The sequence below is a fragment of the Hakea prostrata genome, unplaced genomic scaffold (genome assembly GCF_041222555.1).
Source record: "Hakea prostrata isolate BN-2017 unplaced genomic scaffold, UWA_Hpros_2 contig_27, whole genome shotgun sequence".
Lineage (NCBI taxonomy): Eukaryota > Viridiplantae > Streptophyta > Magnoliopsida > Proteales > Proteaceae > Hakea > Hakea prostrata.
Genome location: NW_028291146.1, coordinates 217,112 through 237,558, shown reverse-complemented (window position 1 = coordinate 237,558; position 20,447 = coordinate 217,112). Strand labels below are relative to the sequence as shown.

At 40.3% G+C, this 20,447-nt stretch overlaps 4 pseudogenes; 3 read left to right on the top strand and 1 right to left on the bottom strand.

Annotated features, from left to right (window-relative positions):
* Positions 1-2,239: 2,239 nt before the first annotated feature.
* On the bottom strand, positions 2,240-4,135 carry LOC148999192 (exopolygalacturonase-like; annotated as a pseudogene).
* Positions 4,136-4,893: 758 nt separating this feature from the next.
* LOC148999191 (uncharacterized) lies at positions 4,894-7,969 on the top strand (annotated as a pseudogene).
* Positions 7,970-8,226: 257 nt separating this feature from the next.
* LOC148999190 (uncharacterized) lies at positions 8,227-9,186 on the top strand (annotated as a pseudogene).
* An 8,584-nt stretch (positions 9,187-17,770) lies between these two features.
* LOC148999189 (pleiotropic drug resistance protein 1-like) overlaps positions 17,771-20,447 on the top strand; it is a 38,369-nt pseudogene continuing 35,692 nt past the window's right edge.

The following is a 20,447-nucleotide window of genomic DNA, read 5'->3' as shown; positions in this document are numbered from 1 at the left end:
TAACAACAGTAGTAGGACACTATAGGTCAAGAAATTTACCCAATCCAATGGTCCAGACAAAAAGCCCCAAATTGAGCTAACAAGTTCAAGTGACAAACATCATGGTATGAGTTGCGATTGATTGCATTGCCATAGAAATGGCATGTAATAGCTAGGGGAACTAATAGAATTTCTATTGGAATCATATAGAAGTAATAAACATAAACATAGCATGTCCTACAACTCAGTTTGGTACAAAATGACATGATGCTAATAGAAAAATAGAGGAATACATATGCTGGGCATGAGGTGAAGGCATAGCATCGATGGATGGCTAAGAAACTGATAGGTTAATCATGTGTAGACACTTGAAGTGGTGGTTGCAAGGTTGCAGCACCATTTCCAATGTCTCACCAGCAAGAAAGGAAAAGAAAAGAATAGAAAATGGTAGGATAGAGAGTGGAATGGTGATTTATACCTTAGTGTGGAAGAAGTAGACAAGAATCAATAGTAAACAATGAGTTTTTGATGAGGTGCCCTTCCCACGATTTCAGGTGAGAAAATGATTGCACAAGGCTCAAGGCTCGAGGTCATAATAAATAGAATAGGAATATTCCATGGAATCTTTAACTTGGTAGACTGGGAATCTTTGGTCGATGGTTTTGGTCGATGGCATCGACCAAAAGGATCGACCAAAATGTTTCTCAGCAGAAAAACAGGTTTAGTTCAGCAACTTCAAGTAGGGATTTGAAAGGCTATACAAGGTCAATTTGAGTGAGGTTTTCTTCCACAATTCAATCAAGAAGTCTAGTTTCGGGGAATACCTTCGGATTGTGCATAGGAGATCATTAGGTACATCAACGAGATTAAACTTCTCTGATGCGCAGATTTTCCTTAAACACTGATACTGCATTTAAGCAAGGGGTATCATCATCAATGTCCATAGGCTCAGTCTCCGAATCATGATCATCAATCAGAATGGTCCAATAGGTCTCTTCTACCACCGCTTCGGGTCTTCGGACCTGAATACAACACTGGATCCGGGTTACAGTTAGGGTTAGAATAGGGCTGGATATTACAGTTCTGACAATAATCTCCATAATGACTTAGGCCTCTACCGTCGCCCATAACAAATTCTCTTTCATGGTGATCAGAGTTCTTGCTGCTGAAATTTAGAACTCAACAAAGGATTCAAGAAGAGGATCAAAACCTCTGATCAAGTTGAAAACCAATACTTTAACACCAAAAAATGAAGAGCTAAATCAGTGGATTCAAAGTAGATTCTTGGCCTTCCGCCTTAAGTTGCAGAGGTTTGAAGCTTCAAACTTCACTTGCGTTTTTATGAGGGAATTTTTTGATAAGTTCTTATTTTTTGTTCTTTTTGTAGATTTGTTTGGTAGGTCGAATAAAAGTAAGAACCCTTACCAAAAAATAAGGATAAAGATAAAATAAAAGAAATCAGAACGAAAGAAAGATGTGATTTTGTTTAGTTTGGTAAGTTTTTTTTTCCTCGTATTTATTTTGGTAGGTTAAAAAAAATGTTTCATACATGTGGGTTCCCTTAGTGGACCACAAACTAATGCGGGTCCCCTTAGCGTAATACATTACGTGTGGGTCCCAACTAGACAAACATTGTTAGCCGCCGTTAAGTATATTCAAATTTCAAACGGAGAAGGACCAAAATGCCCTCATATTATTTAATACATTGTGTTATTATATATATTAACCATATAATTAACGCTTAATGACCAATTATCTCTTTTTAAAACCATATATTAACACAATGTATTAAATAACCTAAGGGGCATTTTGGTCCCGTCACGTTTGAAATTTGAATATACTTAATAACGCTAAATACTGTTAGTCTGACTGGGACCCACACAAAATATATTACATTAAGGGGACCCAACATTAGTAAAGAAATAAACGAAATCCAAAAGGACACAAAGGTATTTTCATCATAAAATTTATTGAATTAACTGTTAACCAACTGAGTGTTCTTAGTTGGTTATACATAGGGAAATTGGGGGATGGAGATATTACATATGCCGCCGGCAAGGTTCATCCCAGGACCTCTCACTTTTGAGAGAATTCAAGTTCTTGGCCATCCTACTAACCCTCCATTGGCTAAGGGGGGCATAGATTAAAATTATGGTAAAAAGAATCCTTGAATCGGTATATTCCACCTGGCAAGATGTTAGATTTCAGTGGGCCCCCCGGGGGAGATATTCACCCTCTGGAGAGGAGCCGAACCATATGTTTACAGGGTGGATTTACAGGGCTGGAGGAATCGGGTTCCAATATATTTGGCATTGACATGCTGACACGATGACGTAGTTGCGGTTCCTCCTGTTGCAGGTTCCAAGTGAATATCTTCAAGATTCATATTCTTACATGGCACCCCTTGGCTACACTCCAATGTCACCACCACTGGAGAAGCTGAAGTTCCTGTAATGTGCCTGAAGGACACATCACTCAACGCAACTTTTGATGGTGCCTGCAATATTAATCCATTTGTCATGTTCCAAAGTGTTTGTTAAAACGCCTCAACGAAGCAAAAAAGTTGTAGCAATGAACGAATTTGGTGGTTTCTTGCTACTAACATTTTCATCGCATTTGGCGTAAGGACAACATGTCTAGTCGATGATGATTGGATTAGTAACACTTTTCATTTCAATGTGTTCAAAGGTCATGTTAGAAGTCGCACTGGCGTCAGGTGAGTTTTGCCATGTCTTGATCCTAATTCCATTCGTTGTTCCACTTAATTTACAATTTTCAACAGTAAGCCCTCTCACATCACCTTCCTTCGGGTATTTCCCCAAGCTTCCAACACTACAAGAAGCAATCATATCAACAAAATTCGTGAATGAATTTGAGGTTTTGTAGCAGGATTTAAGATCAAGATCGATTCATGCACCAACCTAATGCCGTGACCAGGTCCGCAGGTGATACCATTGATGTGGACATTGGAATTGGCTTGTCCGATGGAGATGCAATCATCGCCGGTACCAATTACAGAATTAGAGATGCTAACACCACTGCTTCGTTCTATGTGGATTCCATCTATGTTAGGGCTGTCTCCTGGTGCAGTGATTGTGATATCGCTCCCTTGGAAGTCTGTGCAGCTGAGCAAAGCAATGTGGAAGAACTTGCTATTTAAAGACTTTATCCCCTTCACTATTGTTTTGGTCATGCTAACAAACTTCACACTCTGCAACAAAATAAGTTACATTTGTTAATGAAACCCTAACGATAGATTACACAAAACCAGCAAGTAAAATAGTTGAATCCATATCCACTTACTGTTGGAAGAACTTTACAATTGGTGAGACTTTTAGGGCATTTATTGGCAGGCTATGATACAGCGCCTTGGCCATCAAAAGTCCCACCTCCGGTCAACGTCAATCCGGTCACCCATCCAAACTCGACCCAATCATCCAAATCATACTTGCCCAAATTCGTGATTGCCTTCAAGTCACCCTGTACAGATAATCGAAAACCTCATGTTAGGGGACAATCCAATTTGTTTTGAGAAGAAAGAAATGGTTTTTTTGCTATAGAAATACACCTGCATCTGGACAGTAAGGGAACCAGTGTTTTTGCAGGGCCCCTTGAATTTAAGGGGACCAACTAAGAAACTTCCTTTTGGTATGGAAAGTGTCGCTGAACCTGAAGATTGACATGTTTCTTTCCAAGCCGCCATGAAAGCCTGCAAAATTTAGGGTTCATAATCTCTCTCTGCAAACCATAAAAGAAAAAGAAGAAAAGAAAAAAAAAGAATGAGAATTAAGAATTGAGGATTGATTACGTTGGTATCGTCACTTCGTTCATCTCCTTTAGCGCCATAACGCATAACGTCGAAAGTGCCGCCGGAGCCTCCTGGTGCAACTGCTGGCCTTTTAGGGGTCGTTGCAATTACTTTTTCTCCAAGGATTCTTTCTCCGTTAACAATCCAGGTAAAAGAAGTTAAGAAAAGCCAGAAAAGATTAGCACCTTGCCTAATTCTTCCCTTTTTTATTTGGCCTTTTCTTTTTCTTTTTCCTGGATGGAATTTAAATTGTTTTCAGGATGATCTTTCCCATTTTCCTCTCAACAGGAGATTCAAATTTATATGAAATTCAACATTGTGATACTTGGGTTGGATACCAACGGCCATAACTAACTTCTTCCAAGAATATATACTTTTTTCTATAGCCACAATCGTCAGCTAAAATATCCACCAGAAATCGGGAATGAACTACCTATTATCCCTCTCTTCCTCCCTTCCTTCTACTTCTGCGGATGTAAGCACTCTACCTTGGTGACATCTTCACAAAGCGAACCAAATGCATAAATTTTTATTTTTAATATTAAAAAGAATCCTTAAATCGCTAAATCAAACAATATATATTTCTTGCATGATTATTGCATGCATCTTTTACGTTAACAACCTTCTAATGCATGGTTTTTGCTCCAATTAGTCGACTGGAAACTTTTGGTTATGTTCCGTGTGATTTCTTTTGCATTGGTTTGATCTCTCGAAATCTCTTAGAGCAATGGTTTCAAACTGGAGAGTTCAACTCTTTAAAGACTGAGCTGGAAGAACAACTTCACTACTCTCAGTGCTCTCTCTCCTGAAAGAAAAAAAAATGGAGAGAATTTCCATTATGCTCTTCTTCTTATTCATATCGACAGTAGTTGTTTCGTTACCAGATGATTCAACGGAGATAATCTCCAGGTTCCAACAATACCTTGCCCTGAATACTATGCTGCTGCAGATTTCATTCACTCTCAAGCCAAATCTATCGGCCTTGAATCGCAAACCCTTGATTTGAAACTCTGCAGGGATTGCATCACCCAATGAAAATTATTGTGTTTTCTTTGCGGAGAGATGTCCATGGTGGTTAGTGATCAAAGCCACTAAGGTCAAAACTTTACGACGAAGGTGCCATGGAGAACTTATTGAAGAGCATAGAGATTGTGAGGAGGTTCCGAGCTGCCCAGCTGGACATGGTGAAGGCGGGTTTGAAGGAAGAAGGCGATGTCATTTCATTGAACATAGACTTCTTGAAGGCTGAGGCACCATCTCCAACTGTAAGCTAAAGTCTCAAAAAGTAGAGAACTCTTAAAGGTTGAATGAATATATTGATTCTAGACCTAAAACTCATTAGAAGTTTCAAACATAAACTAATAATTCAAATTTGAGCAAAACAGGGGAGCATAGAATGTCAAATTACCCAAAAAAACATCAAAAGAGAAGATAAGGGGAGGAGAAAACTGTATATAAGCAATAGGAAGGGAGAATGATAGGCCCTAGGATCATGCCAAGTGGTAGAGAGAGAGAGAGGGGGGGATTAAGGTTGATTATGGGTTATAAATACCAGTAAAATGTGAATAGTTAGAGATTATTATATGAGTGCTAATGGTGTGCCTTGAGGGTGATTGGCAAAATTATAACCAATTTATCATTATTTTATCAAGTAAATAACATTAGTTTTTGTTGAGTATGGCTCATGCTTCTCATTGTGTTGCCGACAGGCACGGGTCCCGCTACCCAGTGAGCGGGCGGAGGTGTGGAGGCAACGCCTCCATAGCCTATAGAGGGTCCATGTTTTTGTGGGCCTCGAAGTTTGTTTTTAGTTTGGGGCAGGGCCCATGAATAGCGGTGGCTTAGGGTTTCTAAGCTCCTATATATTTGATCTCTTCTAATAGAGCATTGTATGTAGTTGTTTTCAAGAATAATATAGTGAGAAACCTAATGTTGGATATAGCCTCACAGTAAGGTGAACCAGGGTAAAATCCATGTCTCCTTTTTCCTTGTTTTCTATTCGATTGTGTATGATTGATCGCTCTAAATTCAACAATTTTGCATTCAATTCATGGGTTTTTAACAAGAGAAAAGAATTACAGCTTTATTACTTGGTCACTTTCTTATTAGTTCAAAATAACTAGACAATGGGCCCGGTCTTTTTTTTTTTGGGTAAGAAGTTGAAATCTTCATTCATGAATTCGAAAGGAAATACAAACACACCAAAGAAAATAAGAAATACAAAAGATAAATGCATGAAAACACAAGGTTCGGTCTAAACCAAAGAATAAAAACTGACCAAATGTAATAAATGCAATAGACAAGGTCATCCAGGCTAAGGAATAGATTGAGCCCAATAAGTCCATAGACTAAGGATTGTAACAACCACAACTACAAATAAGCACAAAAGTTACGAGATATGTATCCTCCATCATACACGCCACAAGGACGGAAATACACACCACATGGGCGGAGAGAAGTACACGCCACAAGGGCGGAAACAAAAGCCGCGGCGTAGAAATGCTGAAGGCGACCAACTACAAGAGATGCTTGTAGTAGCAAAACTTTTAGATCCGCGGGAGACACTTCTAGCTCCGGCGTAAAAACTTTAGATGTGCAGAATGCACGATTGGATCTCGCATCTCTCTTCTTCTTTTTTGATAATCAGAAACTTCCACCTGTTGGGAAAAACAAAAAACAAAGAGAAAGAGAAACTTAGAAATTTTTATTTTTTTAATAGCTGAAAACTTACACAGATTAGGCTGCGTTTGTTTGCAAAGGTGGGGTGGGAAAAAAAAACATGTGGGTCCCATGTGTAGTTTGGTGAGGGAGAAGGAAAGGGTTTTGTGGAAAAGTGATAGGGGTGGGTCCCACTTTTTACTTTTCCCACTTTCCCACAAAGTCCCACCAAATATGTGGGGTTTTAAAATAGCATGGGGTGGGAAAGTTGGGCTGCCACATCAGCAAACAAGTTTCCTTGATTCAAGGAAACTTGTCTCTCACTTTCCCACCCCAAGCAACCAAACAATCTACTATTTGGGATTTAAAGGAAAAGTAAGAAATCTACACTTTTTTCAAGAATTTTCCCACCCCACCTTTATTCCAGCAAACAAACGCAGCCTTAAGGAAAGATAGAAAACAGAGAGAAAGCGGAGAGAAAGAGAAATTGAAATAGGAGAGGATTGGAGAGAAAAGTGCGAAGAGGAATGAAGAGGAGAAAGAAACGAAGGGAAACAAGATAGAGAGGCGGTGAGATAAATGGAGAACAGACTCGGAGAAAGAGAGAAACGAATGTAACGAAGAAAAAAAAAACAAGAGAAAGCAAGAAGAGAAGGCACAGAGATAGAGGCTCTCCACCTCAAAGCACGGCGACGGTCGGTTTTCTCAGAGCTGGAGAAAAGCGCTTCCACTAGGGTTTTCTAAGCCCATGTTTGCCATGTAGTAGTGTAAGCAATTATTTTGCCAAGGGCTTAGTACTCTGCATACCCACAAGTTGGGATAAAGCCTTTCTGATGTTCATGTTCCTTTCTTCAGGGGTTCCTTATGAATCTGCAGCCATCCGAAGCTGAGGCAGGTTTTGACATACGAATCCCACCAACTGCTGATGAGAAAGCATTGGAGAAAAGAATTGCAGAGGAATGGGCATTTTCTTCTCGCAACATGACATTTGAGGTATGGAAGAACTTGAAAGATTTTATTAATTTGAAGCATTTTATTTATTATTTTCTTTGCAATTAAACTGGTACTAGAGCAGTTGCAAATATTTTTCGTATGAACAAGTTCAGTGAAAGGAAAAGTGTAAAAGCAAATTGCTTCCCTCCATCTATAGTTTGCTACTTCTGGTCACTGTTAATATATTTTTTGCAATCCTTCATGAGTGTCAAATATCCATAGTAAGATCAGAAGCATCAAAATTGTTATTTTTGTGTTTTGGGAATGCATTTTTCGATTCTAAACTCGTCTGCTTGGGACAGTTCAAAAGCAAGGCTTCCACTCTCGATGACTTTGGGAAGCCAATCCTCACTGCTTTAGATAACTCTAATCCATGGTGGGAACTTTTACAAGGAGCAGTAAAGAAAGCAAATGGAAAACTTGACAAACCAGAGCTTTATCCAACGTCTAACAGATGCTCGATACTACACAAAAGCAGGATTGGAAGCAATTGGCTTCTCTCCAATAGCAAACACTACTATTCTGCTATGAGGTAAAATGTGTCAATTTATTTTACCAAAAAAAGATTTGTATCAATTTACACTGTATCTGAATTCTGAAATCTGACAAAAATGACCCAAGCGTGGCATCACTTTGGATAGTGATACAGCTACAGGGCCATTCCCACGCCATTTTGGTGGGTTTGGTCTCTGTAGTTCGTACTCTTTTTGAAGAAGAGTTCAGCTCTTGAAAGCTCAGTGCCAGTGTGCCACTTCGCCTCTCTTCAGTGACCTCTCTCATGAGAAAAAATGTTGGGAATGTATGGAACTTACTCTCTCTCTCTTCAGTTCGTAGGTTTCGAATTTTCATTCTCTTCTGCTTCTTTTTCACATCGAGAGTAGTTGTTTCGTTGCCAAAGGATTCATCGGCGATAATTTCAAGATTCCAAAAGTATCTTCAAATTAGCACAGCTCACCCTAACCCTGACTACCATGCAGCTGCCGATTTCATCCTCTCTGAAGCCAAAGCTATCGGCCTCGAATCGCAATCTCTTGAATTCGTCAAGGGCATGCCTGTTGCTCTCTTGAAATGGCCTGGTGCAAACCCTGATCTTCCTCCCATTCTTCTATATTCCCATACCGCCATACGGACGTGGTGCCTGCCGAGCACCATAAATTGGTTCATGCTCCTTTTGATGCTCACATCGATGAGGCTGGAAATATCTATGCCAGAGGATCGCAGGACATGAAGTGTGTTGGCATGCAATACCTGGAAGCCATACGCCGATTGAAGAAATATGGGTTTCAACCGATTAGGACTGTTTATGTTTCGTTCATTCCAGACGAGGAAATAGGCGGCCAAGAATTCAAGAAAATGAACATCGGCATCGTTCTTGATGAAGGTAAGATCAGTTCGAATTTTATAGAATTAGGGTTCAATTTTTTGATTGTGAACTGTGAGAGGATTGGCATCCTCGAATGAAAATTACCACGTTTCCTTTGCGGAGAGGAGCCCGTGGTGGCTTGTGATCAAGGCTACTAGTTCCCCTAGTCATGGGTCAAAACTTTACGACAATAGTGCAATGGAGAACCTCATGAAGAGCATCGAGAGTGTGATGAGGTTCCGGGTTGCCCAATTTGACATGGTGAAGACGGGTTTGAAGGAAGCTGGCAAGGTCATATCAGTGAATATGGTCTCCCTGAAGGCTGGCACGCCATCTCCAACGGTAAGCTCCTGAATTAGCTATTTTTTTTGGATGAATGAATACTATATTACGCAAAGCGGAGAGAAGGGACAAATCTAATTCTCAGGTAACAACAATATTTCTGTCTTGAATTAGCTATTAGTTTGTCTTGGTGCAATAGTTCACTGACAATTATGCAAGATTGTTAGGATAACAGATTTTGAAAAAGACTCACTAGATCAGTATTTGTCAATCAAAGTCTACTCCTAATTGGTTTCATAAGCACACCGACGCTTCTGCTGCTGTCTCATAGGTGGCTCTCACTCTATCATAGCTTCATTGCCCTATAAATCGTGTAACAAGTTTTTGCATATTACTGAAGTTGAAGTGGTTTGAGATATCATCTAATAGATATTGGCATTTTTTGGTAGTGCATAGAATTCAAATTGGGTTTACCTGCATGAGAATTTTAATTGAATTGGAACACTTGATATCCTATTTAATCTGACGAAGTTCATATACAATTCCTCAATCTTAGTCAATAACTGGTTGCTCTGATTTCTAAGAAATTATTCTATCAAATAATATGTTTCATCTTTTCATATTTCGTATTTGAATTTATTGGAGAAGCTGAAATTCTGTCCGGAATACTTTTCTATATTTCTCCTGCATTGAGATTTCTCTTCCAAAATCCATGTTCTCGATAAAAACCTTACAACTTAGAGAGTTCATTCAAAATAGTTATTTTTTTGAATTTGAGAACCTAAAGTGTTTCGATAAAAGAGCTTAAGTTTTTTTTTTTGGATGAATAAAGAAATATATTAAAAACAATGCCAAGAATACAAGGGGAGGATAATAGGGAAGGGGGGAACAAGCCTCTCACGTGGGAGGTAGAACCTGTGAAGGGATTTCTAAATGCTCTGCATTTTAGTTTCTATATAAGTTACAATAATACGGTACTTATCATTATTTAAAAAGTATTTTTAAAAAATCCCTGCCCTGATGTTTTCCTTCTCTCCACTATAGCATTGATACATTTTTTTTTCATTGAATTCTATCAATCTTTGGTGAGATTTGGTTGGTTTTTATTATAAGTTTTGGTGCCTCCATCGTTATATCTCAAGTGGCATTTTTTAGGTCTTGTTGTGGGTGGAATAAGGTGGGAGGCTTGGGGATTTGTTGATGCAGTTGACATGATAGGATTAACTTTGAACTTTTTCGTGGAATATGAGTTTATTTTTCTGATATGTATATTTCAATTTGCAAGTGAGGTTTGATTCCTTATCTCTTGTGACTAGGGAAAACGAATCCATGCGGTCGGACCGCTAGGATTGCGTACGGAAAACTGGCGGCACTCGTCGCTAACCACTTACTGTCATGAATTGACCATACAATTGAGCAAGAAGGATAGGCAAAGGGTTATATCTGTGCTCATAATTACATGTTACTTTATCTGGAAAGAAAGAAATGAGAAGGTGTTTAACAATAAAACACCAAATCCAATGAGGGTACTAAAATGTACAAATCACTGGATTAAGGAGTTGAAACTACAGGAAGAAAATAGGGCACCAGGGGCTAACCTGGATTATGACTTCAATGCTGAAAATACAGTTCAAGTAGATAGGAACTGGTGTAATTACTTGCCTCAAACTAATAAAACTATCTTGATTTGTGCAGGGCTATCTTACCAGCAGCTAGGAATAACAGGCTGGAGCACGGTGATATGCAGTGACGGACATCTACACACCGTCAATTTTGGAAAGGCGACTAAAGGGATTTTAGACACCACACTTCTGGCAATACAACTGGGTATGACAAGAGCTGCAGAAAGGGGGACGAAAATAGATGAAATTTGGACAAATCAAAACCTAATCACAAAGCTCTTGCCAAGCCCATCTACAATGAAGTGGCCCCTTGACAAACTAGTATTATTTATGGAGCTAGCTAATGCTACCAAACATATGAAATTGGTTACATTCCCCAACCCAATGCTCCAATTGTTTTTTGAACAATATGCAATGTATGCAGCCACACAGGCTCATGATTTTAGTCTAACTGTAGACACTATATGTAAGTGCATCCAGCACTAATTTCTTTTCTAATGGAACCTTTTATTTCACCAAAAAAAAAAAAAGTGAGGTTTGATTCAGGATGAACTCTTAGTATTCTGTATAACCATGGGGTTTCTGGGTCAGACTACAAAGAAGGTTGCAACATTCTGACTGGAGGCAAATCAAGGGATTTCAAAAATGAAGTAGAAAAGAGCTGTTAAACATAGGGAGTTAAAATAATTCATTATGTTCCTTTCATAACCGTTGGGCTTGTGGAGGTTTTGCTGTAAAATGTAAAAGGTGCATTTTCTAATTGTACCAAGCCAAGGGAAGTAATGGGTTTTCTTTCAATCCAGTTGGAGAGTGGAAAGTGGAGTAGCAAGGCGGAACTACCTAATTGTTGCTCCCTTTCAAAATGGGCTAAATAATTGTTCATCTTCTCCTTCTGGTTCTTTTGATGGTTTTTTATTTGTGTATTTATGTTGTATGCTGAGTGTATTTTTTCCTTTTCTTTTTCTTGTATTCTGCTTGTCTTCCCTACTTCCTCTGTTGTCTGTAACAGTAGCTTTAGTGTAGACTCTCGTTTGTGATGGGTGTTAAAAAGAAAGCTTTTAGACCTTCTAATATTCCTTCTGGACATCCATCTTCTGAGAGTGAGGCGATTCTTTTTTTGGACAGTGAGGCCTCTTCTTCTGGGTACAGTGACACAGAGAGTGATACCTCTGTTGACCCTTCTAAGTCTCCTGGTGTTCGTCCAAACTTCCTTAGTGATGAAGAGTTTAGGACTTTAAGTATCCGTGCTCGGTTTAGCAAAAACAGGATAAGATGGCTAACAAGTCTTTCTTCTTCCGAACTTGCTTTTCAGAGAAGTCGTCCTACGACCTCCAAACATATAGATTTCGATCCGAGTAGTTTAGGTCCCAGCTTTTTTCCTTCCGAGCTGATTGAGAGTGACTTGGAACTCTTCCGAGCTCGTTATGCTATACCAGATGATTTTGCACTTAGAGTCCCTGCTTCTTATGAGCGTGCTCACCAACCTCCTTCGGGTGAGTTTGTTGTGTACGAGGATGCCTTTGTTAGTGGCTTTAGGCTTCCCGTGCACCCAGTCTTTGTTGAAGCTCTCAATCAATTTGGGATTTTCCTAGGGATGTTAGCGCCAAACAGTTGGCGTAACATAATCTGCTTTTGGGGGTTTTGTAAACAAAAGGAGGTCGGTGTGACTCCGACCTTAAATTTGTTTCTTCAATTTTTTATGCATAAGAAACAGGAGCAAAGTCGTTCGTTCTATCTTTCCAAATGAATTGCTCTGCAATCTGGATGGGAGAGTAACTTTGTTGGAACAGGAACCCTTCCCTCAAATACTAAGGGTTGGAGGTCTAGATACTTCTTTGTTCGTCCTCCTTCTCCTTCTCCTTCTAATTTTCCGATCTCTTGGCCAAAAAGTCCTAGGGAAGGTTCAAATATTCCTCCTCCCCTTTCATCGTCCGAGCAGGAAGCAAAGGATTGTATTCGGATGATCCCTACTGAAGATCGGAACTTGCTTGCTATAAATGGATTTTGTCCGGAATATCCCAATATTCTTCATCATTGGGGTTTCTTGACCGGTAAGATGAATGCTTTTGCTTTTTGCTTTAATTCATCCTTATTTTGCCAAGTTAACTTACTCGGGAGATGATGCAGTGTTGCTCGGTGAGGATGATCTTGCTGATGCTGCAGTTACTATGCTAGAGGTGGAGGCAAAGCATCCGACCAAGCCAGACAAAGTATGGGCTGATCAGGCTTCTCCATCTAAGGATAAGAAGACTGCTGCTAAGGATAAGTCATCTTCTCGTGTTCGGAAATATAACCCTTCCAACTTCCCTCCCCAGCCAACAAAGAAAGTGGCCAGTAAGAAGAGCTCGGATCATTCTGATCCTCACCCCTCTTTAGGTGAGGATGTTTCTGGTCAAGAGGTTCCAGCTAAGGTCAGGGCTTTAGGCTCCTCGGGCTCCACCAATATTCTTCGACCAAACTGGTCGTTGGATGGAAACTCTTCGGTATTCCGGGGTGAGTCTCCCTCGATGTCTAGAGTTGCCAATGAGTGGCTAGGTGGAGCTATCCTTCCATCCAACTTTGAATATCTTCAAAGTTTTGGTCGTCTGCAAGCGCAACAGTATTACTATGAGGTATGGATATTTCCTTCTTGTACTGAAGGTTACTTTTCTTTATTTCATTTGTAAACTCCTCGCCTTTTTGTGTGCAGGATGGCTTGTGCTTTGGTCCAATCTCTGGGTCAAAGCATTGACTCTGCTCGGCAAGACTATTCTGCTCTTCAGGAAGCCAATTAGCGCAACAAGAGGTTGGAAGAGGAGCTGACAGCTCTGAAGTCCAACAACAGTGCCTTGATTGCTCGGGAGGCCGAGCTTCTCAGTGAGGTGGCTGTGCTAAAGGGGAGGAATGAAGCTGTGGAGCTTGAGAAAACCTCTATTCAAACATCCTTGGAAGAAATGCAAGGATCCTTGGTCGGTAAGGAGGCTGAGATTTCCAGTCTCCGAGCTAAGTTAGAGAGCTCGGATCATCAAGTTGCTAAATTGATGAAGGCGGTTGAGGAGAAAGCTCCCTGCGTATATGAAGATATCCCCCACCAGCTTCCTATTGAAGTTATAAAAAGGTGGGTCAAGACAGTTGGCTGTAGGAAATTCATGACCAAGGTAGCTGCGCCAGGATATATTATGCTCGGCGTCATACCTACCAAGGCCTTATTGCAGAAGGATTTAGATTTAGAGAGATTTTAGAACTTGATTGATCCTGGAGTCTATGACGATCTCAAGATTCCCCGACCTACCTGGTGTGCTGATCAACCAAGGTTTCCCAAGCCTCAAGAGGTTGAAGTAGTTGATTTTCTGGATAACTGGGATCCCTTGCACCGAGGTGCGGTTTGGACACCTCTTCCTCAAAAGGCAGAGCAGCTCAGAAAACAAAAGAGAAGCTTTAGAGCTTTGTTCTGTCAAAGTCTTTTTTGTATGTATGGCCTTTTTGGCCTTTACTTTATTTTCTGTCTTTCTCCATTTGTAATCTCTGCTTGTTCGGAATGAACCAGTTTATTTAAGATTTCTCAGTTTGATCAATGCTTTTGCCTTTTCGAACATAATAGCTTGATTGTTTGTATTTTTGATAAAGAGTTAAATCTTTTTTGTGCCTAAGTGACTTAGGGCTTTTTGTGCCAAAGTTGCTTAGGGCTTTTCTTCCCGACCTTAGTAGGTTGGTGGCCTAAGTGACTTAGGTCTTTTTATGCCTAAGTGACTTAGGGCTTTTTGTGCCTGAGTGACTTGGGGCTTTTCGAGCCTAAGTTGCTTAGCGCTTTTCTTCCCGACCTTAGTAGGTCGATGGCCAAAGTGACTTGGGTGTTTTTGTGCCTAAGTGACTTAGGGCTTTTTGTGCCTAAGTTGCTTAGGGCTTTTCTTCCCGACCTTAGTAGGTTTGTGACCTACGTGACTTAGGTCTTTTCTTCCCGACCTTAGTAGGTCGGTGACCTAAATGACTTAGGTCTTTTTATGCCTAAGTGACTTAGGGCTTTTTGTGCCTAAGTGACTTGGGGCTTTTCGTGCCTAAGTTGCTTAGGGCTTTTCTTCCCGACCTTAGTAGGTCGGTGGCCTAAGTGACTTAGGTCTTTTTATGCCTAAGTGACTTAGGGCTTTTTGTGCCTAAGTGACTTAGGGCTTTTTGTGCCTAAGTTGCTTAGGGCTTTTTGTGCCTAAGTTGCTTAGGGCTTTTGTTCCCGACCTTAGTAGGTCGATGACTTAAGTGACTTAGGTCTTTTCTTCCCGACCTTAGTAGGTCGGTGACCTAAGTGACTTAGGTCTTTTTATGCCTAAGTGACTTGGGGCTTTTTTTGTGCCTAAGTGACTTGGGGCTTTTTGTGCCTAAGTTGCTTAGGGCTTTTTGTGCCTAAGTTGCTTAGGGCTTTTTGTGCCTAAGTTGCTTAGGGTTTTTCTTCCCAACCTTAGTAGGTCGGTGGATGAATTTTAACTTCTGTCAGCACTCCCTCGATCATCTTAGCTAAGTATTCTAGCTTGAGCTGTGGTGATATGTTGAAACTTCAAAAACTTTATTCAATGGGAAAAAAATCATAATGTCTGAATCATGGACTATTGTGTGAATATCTAAACTGAAAGAAAACACTGAAAACAAATTTCAAGATTTGTTGAGGATTTTATACTATTGATAGTATTTTCGAAAGAAAACACTGAAAAAAATTTCAAGATTTGTTGAGGATTTTATACTATTGATAGTATTTTCTCAAGTTGTTTGAATTCTAGGTCCGAGGTATTAATTGCTTGGTCTCTGGATCTCGTAGCTTGTATGCTCCCGGGGAAACTTGTTGCACTACAATATATGGTCCTTCCCAGTTTGGAGCAAGCTTTCCTTGATTTGTAAGATCGAAGCCAGATGATTTGCGAAGGACTAGATCTCCAGGGAGATATTGTCGCAGTTTAACCCTTGCATTGTAATGTGTTGCAATGCGTCTTTGGTATTCTTCCAAGTGATATTGTGCTTTATCTCTGACTTCCTCAATGAAGTCTATGTTTGTCCTCATTCCTTCGATGTTTTCTTCTTCATTGAATTCTTCTTCTCTAATAGATCCGACCTTAACCTCTACGGGAATCCGAGCTTCGACTCCATAAGCTAGTCGGAATGGAGATTCTCCGGTGGTCGTTTTGGCAGTAGTTCGGTAAGACCAGAGTACTTTAGGTAACTCCTCCACCCATCTGCCTTTAGATTGGTCCAATCTTTTCTTTAGTCTTTCAAGCATTGATCTATTATTAACTTCTACTTGACCATTACTTTGTGGATATGCTACAGAAGACCAACGGTGTTCTATGCCTTGCTCTTTACAGAATCGTTCGAATTCAACATTTTCGAATTGTTTACCGTGGTCGGTGACAATGATTTTTGGGATACCATACCGATACATGATATTATGTGTGACGAATTTCTTCATCTGGTTGGTATTGATGGATGCCAGTGCTTCAGCTTCCACCCATTTAGTAAAGTAATCGACCGCCACCACCAAATATTCTCTGCTCCCTGTGGCCTTTGGTAGTTTTCCTACCAGGTCTATCCCCCATCTAGCGAATGGAATCAGAGAGAGGGTTGATGTTAGGGGCATTCCAGGGGCGTGAGGTATGTTGGCGTATGCCTGGCATTTGTCACGTTTGCGGACATGAGTTTTCGAATCTTCCCACAGTCGGCGCCAATTGTTGCTGCACAATCCTGCTCGTCCCTTCAGCCAATTGAACCTGCACAGATGAGCTCAACCATGGAGGTCGAGTTTTCACTTCCGACGATCTAGTTAGAAATCCGACTAAGGAAGGCAAGAAAGTAATGAACAATAATAATACGAATAGTGATAGTTCTATTCAGCGTACCTTTCTCTTGTGTTCCCATACCTTTTTATAGCTTTTCTAAGTATGAGTTTGAGTGGAACTCAAACCTTAATTAGGTTGCGATCTGAATCTTGGTCATTGAGTCCTACTCGAACATGAGTAGTAGAGTCTTGACTGAATACTGTTTCTTTGGCTAGAATCTTATTCAGATTTACCTTGTTACTTAGCCTTTGTACTTATTTGACTGTCCTTGGCTTGGTCGGTTTAACTTGATCCGAGCTGGTTGGGCTAGGTTCAAACCGAACTGGTTTGATTCCGATCTGGTCAGACTGGGCTCAAACCGGACTGGTTTAAGTTTATTTATTCTTTCCTCATCATATATATATATATATACATACAAAATTTCCAAAATTTCTGAAGGAAGCCTCCCAACTGCCCAATCACATGAGTTTTGGAATGGTTTTTGAGGGCTTTGAATACTTGTGAACATTGCGAATGAATACAAATCTGTTTCAGCTGCAAGGGAAATCAAATAAAAACCCAATACCCAATTGATACAAAGAACTCACCAACAAGTTAGGAATTGACAATAGAAGTCCATACAATGATTGTTAGAAAAATCGGCTTCACTGGAAAAACACAGATTTGCAGTTCAAACGCGTCTTCCATATTCGTAGAACAACAAATCACATCAACAATGTCATTGGAGACCACTATAGGAAAAAAAATATGAAAGCTTACCAAACTGAGTAAAGACTAGAGTATATCAAATAGATTTGTCCATTTCTGCTTATAGAGAACTTTTGGATGCGTCTCAATCAACTCATTTGAAAATCTAACAGAGAAGATCTCCTTTTATTAAATATGAGATTGCTTAGAGTAGAAGTCCATGATATTTTCATTAAACCTGTAAACTCTATATATACAAGATATGGAAAAGAGCTTGAGATTTGCTTTCCAGATGAAGCTATTAAGGAAACAAATATGGTAATACTATCATTTTGGGTTTTGAGAAATACAGCCTTCTAGATGTTTGAATTCTTAGGAGATCTTAATTATTGAAAAATAAGCTTGAAAGTGATTATAGATTAGGAAATACCAAAATGATGACCAGAAGTTTTGTGATAGTGAATGCCTGGGAGCCTATCTTTGACTTAGGATTGCCTTTGTTTTATAAGTTCAGTATAAAGTAGAGAGAACCCATATCAGTCTTGATCTGTTTCAGGTGGTTTTAGCAGTATTGGGTCTTTCGATGGATCCTGCTGCTGATCTTTACAGATTAGATAGTGTACGTAGCAACCTCCATGGTGGGGGAAGCTTCAGGAGTGGTAGTTTTCATGGCAGTTTACGTCCTAACAGTTCTTCGAGGTGGAGAAACAGTAGGAAAGATGTCTTCTCTAGATCATCTGTATCGCGAGGGGAAGCTGTTGATGATGAAGAAGCTTTGATATGGGCTGCCATAGAAAGATTACCAACTTTTGATCGTATAAGAAAAGGTGTACTTGCCATAGCAGAAGGAGAGAAAAGAGAAATTGATATTGATAATCTTGGGTTCACTGAGAAGAAAATTTTATTAGAAAGATTGCTTAATGTTGCAGAGGAGGACAATGAAAAGTTCTTGTTGAAGCTCAGACAACGCCTTGATCTGTGAGAAATTCTCCTCTTCACCCTTCTTTCTTTTGAAAATATGAACATCATAATGCTCTGTTTTGGTTCTTTTTTCAATCTAGATCTGTCTCCCTAGGGAGAGTTGCGTGTATAAGATTATGTGATATGTAAAAGGTTTTGTTCAATGAATTGCATCAAAAGGGTTCGTTCAATGAAATGTATCAACTTTGAAGCTTTTGATGTAATTGCCAAGTACATAACACTTTTTTCCAACTCTCTTTATTTTCAGAGTTGGAATTGAACTTCCCACTATCGAAGTCCGCTTTGAGAATGTAAATGTAGCAGCAGAAGCTTATGTGGGAAGTAGAGCCTTGCCCACGATGATCAACTTCCCGAAAAACTTCATTGAGGTATTCAACCTTTAAATCATTCGATGTGAAGTTTTAGGCACAAATATTTCTCAAACATTATACTTACCAAGTACTTGGGTGTCTGGTTTAAAGGGTCCCTTGGTTATTATTGGTATTCTTCGAAATAAGAAGAGAGAACTTGATATGGAGAAATTATGATCAGACCGGGTTCATACCTGGTTCGACCCTCGACCCCAGTCAAGACAGAGGGAACCGACTCGCTCCCGAGCGAACCGGATCCAGAAGATGGCTTGCTGAGGAAGAAAACTTATTCAGCTACAAGCACGCCCTAATTCTACTTATGAATTAGGTTAATTACCCTAATGATAGCAGACTCGAATTGACGGCTGCGGCTAATCATTATCGAAGGGATAATCACCGCATAACCGAAAGGTTATCTCAGGAGTCCTCTACTATTCCAAACTAGTAGAAGACTATTACTCAACGGATCTAACTGTTAAGATCCAACGACTACCCGAAGAAGGCTCAAGTGCATCCAAAGAAGGAGATTCGAAGGTACACTCTATATAAACCTCACTACCATACAAGGTGGAGGACACACAATCTGAGACTCAGACTCAGATTCAGATACATACTGATAGACGTAAACTATCAGCGGCTTACGATCTAGATCACCTTTCCCAGTTCTTTATTCCTTAGCTCTGTGCTTCTAGCAGAGCCGTTTGTGATTAAGTTCATCAACTGACTTAGCCTTCGGAGGTGGACTCCCGACCCCCGCGGTCGGGCCACATCTAACGTTTTCGTTTTGCAGGTCATCACGAGGAGATCTAAGGGCTGAGCAGATTTTGGACGCATCATTTGGCGCCGTCTGTGAGAAACGACTTGAAAAGCCATGGTGACTAGATCAACAGCAGCCACTGCACAACGCAATTCCGGTGTTCAGATCCCTGGAGCGAATAATCCAGATATTCCCCAAGGAAGCCAAAATCCTATCGAGGTAGATGGTGGTCAGGGAGGACGTAATCCTCCTGATACATTCCAAGATCAATTGAATCAGGTAAAGATTCAACTTTTGGAGGTGAGCCAAGCACTCCGCATGCTCACCAGACGAGTGGTTTTACCACAAGAACCTGATCAACGCGATTCAGGGAGACGTGCGTTGCCATGTGATCAAAGATTGGCTGAAGACCGGAATATCAGTCAGAATTTTCGTGAAGGAGACCGAGGACCTAGGAGGATTGACGATCAACCTAGGTGAGATGATCGGTTCAACAGACCGCAAGAGAGTACAACTGATTCAAATACAAGGTTGGATACAGGGGTAAGAACTCACTCACCAACTGTCAGAAGAACCGTTCGTGATGATCGAGCAGTTCACGACGAGCGGAATGTTCAGGAAGGACGGGCTGTTCGTGATGATCGAATAGCACGGGATGATAGTGTTAATCGAGGTCATGATCATATCGCTGAAGATCACCCGACCCAGATTGGTCAGGAATTGGCCAACATCAATGAGAAATATAGGGCAGTTGGCTAAAGGAAGGATAACTGAGGATATTTACTCAGTCATTCGGAAGACCCCCTTTGCCGAGCCAATTGCAGGATATCAGTTTCCCCATAACTTTCGTTTGCCTACCTTTTCTACATTCGATGGCTACGGAGATCCAACAGCTCACATTGGCTATTACCAATAGACCATGGTAGTTTCAGGTAATTCTGATGAAATTTTATGCAGGGTTTTCGGTTCATCTTAACTGGAGCAACACAAAAGTGGTTTTCGAACCTCCCCTCTGGAAGGATCGTAAACTTTGATGAATTGGCGCGCAAATTTATAGGGCGATTCCAGAGTGGAATACAGGTCAAAAAGACAGAGGAAACTTTGTTTACTGTCAGACAAGGAAAAAACGAATCAATCAGAGAGTTTCTGAAAAGATTCAACAAAGTAACGAT